Below are 6,000 nucleotides of genomic sequence, written 5' to 3'. Positions count from 1 at the left end.
TATAAATAGTGACCCTCGTATTAGTAAATTGTATAGTGTGAAGTCTTATATAAAGATGTCTGTGGTAGATAGACACAGTATCAGGTAATCATAGAGAAATAAAGCAATTTATAAAGAAAAAAATGTGTGTGCACAAAATATTTATGAAATCTAATTATTAGCGATATGTGTATAAGTACGTATGAACTATGAATTTTAAATTTAGAAAGACAACATTGAAATAAAAACAGGTAGTCCACAATGTACATATGTATATTTATACCAATTAATTGAGAATAATTATTAATTACAAATTTAAATTGTTTTTAATATTATTCTTTTTAACATTTATTTTTATTTTTTTTTCAAAATTATGTTAGGTATATAAATTATAATTATTTTTTTATTTTTATACTCAAATTTTTTCTTTAAATTGCTTCGCTATTATAATATGGATACACTATTTTTTCCACCTTGCATTGGAATGAATTACAGAAATGAAACTCCAGCTTTAAAAATTTTTAATATTTTTCCTTATACCTTAACGTATATATAAAAAAGTAAGAAACTCCCGCTTTTAAAAAAGCATTATAAAAAAATAGGTATTCATCTATTGCGTACTCTTTCCCCCTTCCAAAAACTTCTATCTATATAAAAATGAAAATAAGAAGATATACTGCTTAACTCTTTTAGTTAAGGGAATTTTTTGTATACAAATATTAGTGAGTGATTTCATTGATGTAAATGGAGAGTTGAACTACTTCTTGGTAGATATACTTTCAAAATAAGTTCGTAGCATTGTTGCCAAATAGATTAGCACAAATATATTCATTTTTTTAAAATTAAATCTTCATTTTGAAGATTCGGCAAAAAAAATTTCACGAACCGTTTAAGATCTTCAATTGATTTTAAATTCAAAAGGCAGGAAACCAAAATATCCCTTTTCTTGAACTGAAAATCAAAACATTTCAACTCGAACCAAAAAGAACAACTAATGACATGAATAACAGTACATGATGTCATAAGCCGTATGCTAATTTAGTTAATGTGCCAAATCGATTAATAATTAGTTCAATATGCAGTAGAGAATATCAAAAATTTTCTGTCATGAAAACATACGTTATATCATTTACCACCACCTTATGCGAAACACCCGTATATGTAGATAATAAATTCAGGGATGATTCTTTGATCAATTTCCAGCAAAAAATTGTATGGGTGGGGAGCGGAGGGTGCAGATATAATAGTTTTCGAGATACAGCCTGTTGAAAAAAAAAGATACCGGACTTTTACTGCATATAATTAAATGCTTTTAACTTCGGAACCATACAACATAGTTATAACTAGGAGCTTGTTTTACAGGCGATTGATTTGAGCCATAGTTTTCGACGTACGACTCGTCAAAGTCAGAGTTTTTTTTTTAATTTTTTTCGCAAAACTCGAAATTTCCGAAAATTTTATTATTTTGATACAATTGGATAAACAATGTCATTTCTGTTATTTTCGAACTACTGATTATTTAGAAGCTTCAGAATTTGTAGACTGCGGAAACAAAAAAAAACTAAAAAACTTTGCTAAAGTTTTTACATACTGTTTAACGCTGTGACTTAAAAATTTTAGTTCTAATGCAGAAATTTCAGTGCAGCTTGCATAAAAGAAAACCTTATTACTGACCTTAAAAAATGGGCAGAGACAAAGGAATTTTAACAGGCTTGTGTAATTTAATTGCCACGAGGTCGACTAAAAATATCCACTTAGAAGGAACACCAAGTTATGTCGACATGGTAAAAAAGAATAAAAAATTTCAGCTCTTTCAACTCTCAAACAATTCGAAATATTTTACAAAATGCTGACTTGAATGGACGTTCAACAAACCTTTCATATCAAGCATCAATAAAACAAAACGGCTTATATTTGCTAAAGAAATAAATTTGCACCTAAATAAATTGAGTTAAAATAACGCCATTTTTAGTGATGAAAGTAAGTATATTTTTGATAGCGATGGTCACTCAAAAGTGTTTTGAAAACCAAATACTGCTTTAAATTTTTTTTTTTATTTTAAGTGATATTGCAACTAAGAAAATAATTCCTATCTAGCAAGTTTTGTGGCTCAATATAGGGGTTATGGGTGCATCATCCACTGATGAGTTCCCTGTACATTGTGTCTAGCCGATAAGTTCAAGCGGTCTGACCCTTTTTAGTCGTCTATGTACTTGATCAACATCCAAAAGTTGCAGCATCTCGGGGTTGTCATGCTGCAGTAATCTTGATTGATGATTGATTGCATACTTCTTTATAACATCTTTGACTGTCGGCACGTTTAGATCTCGATGAACCTGATTGTAGAGCAGTACTTTGTTTTGTGTATTAAGCTCAGAATGTCTTCCAAAAATGGCTTCTTGGAAAACATACCTGTTTCTCAGTTTAATGTTCAGCTTATTTTTCTTTTTTTTAACATGCTCTTTCCACTTTAATTTAGCATCCAGTGGCATATCAAAGTATTTGGCTTCGTTTGCGTACGGAATTGTTGCCCCATTAAGTAAGACACCAATTGGATCGCCCCTTCTGTTGGTGTAGTTTACGTGTACTGATTTAGCTTCGTTGAGTTTGAACCTCCACTTTTTTATCCAAGTAGACACTCTGTTCAATGAGGCTTGCAATTTATTCGTAACTTCTTCAACAGTTTTACCGGTCGTTAATATTGCCGTATAGTCTGCAAAAGTTGCTAAGAAATTTTTGAAAATGGTTCCCAGAAACTCTTTTATTTTCAAGTTGAGGTGCTTGTACCAAACCCTGTCGAACGCCTGGGCTACGTCCAAAAAGACAGTTGAGCAATATTCTTTGTTTTCAAGCGCATTTTCAATGACGTTCGTTAGCCTGTGTACTTGTGGTCGATAATAAAATGTCTATACCGTAACCCAAACTGAAGGTCGGGAATGAGACTTCTATTTTCTATTATTGGTTTCAGGAGATTCAATCTATTGAATCCCTTTCAAACAACTTCGACAACACCGGTAGGAGTGATATAGGTCTATACGACTTCATCTCATTGGCAGGTTTTCCAGGTTTGGGTACCATGATGATTTCTGTGAAATTCCACTGAGCTGGGACATGATTAAGCCTCAGCAATTCATTGAGCTGAAAAAGCAGCTTTTTTACAGCAATTTCTGGCAGCTTTTTCACTATTTCAGCTGTTATCAAGTCATAACATGGGGCCTTGTTATTTTTTAAGGGCTTGATTTCAGCCGTGAGTTCAGTCATTTTAATTTTCGGAACTCGTACAGCGTCAGTTCTGTTCGCCGAAGTTAAATTTTCTGCTGAGGTTTGTCTTGGGAGTGGTAAAAATATACCCTCGAGATGATCTGCAAAGTTGTTCGCCATTTCTGCATCGCTTACTATCCAGGAACCATCACCCTTTCTAATAGGGGAAACTTGCATTTTTTATTTCTTTTAGAAGTTTTTTTAGTTTATTCTCCAGTTGATTCACACGCGTTTTATCCTGTGGAAACCGCGAAATTTGCCATACTTTGCGTGCTCTCTTTTTTTCAGCGATCAGGTTCCTTACTTCTAGTGGATACGTCACATTTTTTGCCCTTTTTTTTAACTTCCGAGAAGCTACTCCAGCCTGCGCCCTGTGCATTTGTTATGAATAGATCAAGCTCTTCTTCAAGTTGGTATTTAGTTCTTAGTGGTACGTTTAACACTGTATTGTTTTCAAGTATGTTTTATTGGTTGTCCGGTTGGTTAGTTTGCAAATGTCACTTTTGAGTATCACTGCTTCCTAGACCGTTAATATAACTGGAGAGTGGTCAGAGTTTAAATCGTAACTTTCGGTTATATATGTATAATTGTCGGAAAATCCTCTAGTTATGAAAAAGTCCAATAGGTTTGGAATTCTGTTTCTGTCTATTGGCCAATAAGTTGGTTTTCTGGTGGAGTGAAAATTACAACCGATACCAACTGCTGCTTCGTAAAGAGCCCTATTTTTCAGAGTCGTGAGTCTGGACCCCTACAAAGTATTTTTTGCATTGAAGTCGCCACCGATCAGGAAGTCTTTACCCATATGATCAAGCATTGATTTATAATCACCCACTTTTAATTATAGCGTGGGGGACAGTAAAAGGAAGCAATCACTAATTTCTTATTTTTAACGTAGACGTTTTAACCGAAGAAATTTGCATTGTTTGTTTTTCAACACTAATCTGTCCCTGATACTTAATATTACTTTTGATAAAAATTGACGAGCCGCCTTTAGCTTTATTATGAGGATGTATTGCACTGTAGCACTTATAACCATTAATTTTTAGGTTACTTTCTTTGGTAAAATGGGTTTCTGTAACCAAGCAAGCGTCAAGCGTTTTTCTCTGTTGAGGAAGATTTCAAGTTGCTGCATATGCTCGGGAGACCATCAGTATTCCATGTCATAATTCTAAAAGTTTGTGTCATCTTTTATTTAGTCTTGTGTTTATTTTATTTTCTAGCCTCGCCAATCTATCATTGAATTGTTTTTCAGCAATTTTGTCATCGTCAAGTATAAGCTCTAGAATTTCGTCCGTTGTAGGTTTTGCAGCAACTTGAGCGTAAGTCTTTTTCTTTGATTTTGCCATTGGAACTGCCTTTCTCTTAATTATGTTGGGTGTCAAGGGCGGCCCGACACCCCTTTCTTGAACCTGAATCACCAATGGAAAACTTGAAGGAGCTGTAGTTTTGTGCCGTGCACTTGTTGCCATGTTTGTTCTACGTTGAAGTTCCCTCGCAACCTCGCATCCCCTATAATTGGCAGGATGAGCTCCATTACATTTAGAACATTTTGGAGGAACGTTTCGACTTTTATTGCAAGCAGAAGTGAAATGATTTGCACCACATTTTACTGTGTGCAAATCAGTGGACTTTCAGTGTTCACTTTAAACACGTTGTTACCCAATGCAGTTATCTTATAGTTTGCGATAACAGCGTTTAACAGTTTTCACAGCCTAGGGACTATTCCCACAATATTAATGGGAGGCGGACTGTGCACATACGTTTTGTTCACTTTCACTTGTTGATTGGTGTTGATGTCATTTTCGGTGTTTACTACTAGTTTGAACATGTCTGGCTGATTATTTACTGCTGTCTGCTCGGTTGTGTTCACTTCTGGCGATGATTTCGTTTTTCTCTTCTTACAGGGTTTCTTCTCTCTACGTATAGTCGTCGGTTTCATCTCTGAGTCATACCCCGTAAGATCGGATTTCTCACTTAAGCTCACTACTCTTGACGGAACGACAGGTTGCTTGCTTTTCGCTTCTTTGAATTGGGATTTGAGGGCTGCATTTTCAGCCTTCATTTGGTTGATTTTTTGTCTCATGTAGCTAGTATTTCTTTCATTGACATTATCTTCTGTGGAAGTTTTTCATTTTCCTCTTCTAAAGCTCTGGAATTTTCTGAATATCTTGGATCCAAGTTGGGTATTGAAGAACTAGTTGCATTAATCCTCTTTTCAGCCTTGTGAATGGTGTTTCTGGCTGTCTCTGATAAACGTTTGTAACTTGCGGAGGGTGTATCGTTCGATGATATTTTAGGTGGAGTTCTCGGTATTAATGTACTCCTACGGAAAAGCAATTTTTGGTCCCCCCCAGAATCCATGGGACCGATCTCCGAAGAGAGTGGATTTTCCAGATCAACTGGTCTGCCACCTGGGAAAATAAATCATTTTGTTTTCGACATTGCATGTTTAAATATATACATATGTAAATGAATTTGAATGCACATTTATAAAGCGAGCCGCTTGCTGCAAGACAGACGTCCGCCCGGAGCCGACAACTATTGGAACAGACGCTCCGAATTAAGCTCTCTGCATAACCGCCAATCCCATTTGCTAGCTGACCCGAATTACACTACCTGGGTTGGAACCAGATCTTTCATAGGAGTTGCTTGTCCCTCCTGCAGCAGGAGGGACTACTTGTAGGTGAGATATGGCGTTGAGTAGCTTATTCTAGGCTGTGGTAACAAGAAACCCAACAGCCGTATTGCGCAATACTACCC

This window comes from Condylostylus longicornis, unplaced genomic scaffold (genome assembly GCF_029603195.1).
Source record: "Condylostylus longicornis isolate FDR11 unplaced genomic scaffold, ASM2960319v2 ptg000016l, whole genome shotgun sequence".
Lineage (NCBI taxonomy): Eukaryota > Metazoa > Arthropoda > Insecta > Diptera > Dolichopodidae > Condylostylus > Condylostylus longicornis.
The sequence above is the reverse complement of the archived record's forward strand: the minus strand, read 5'-3'. Positions refer to the sequence as shown.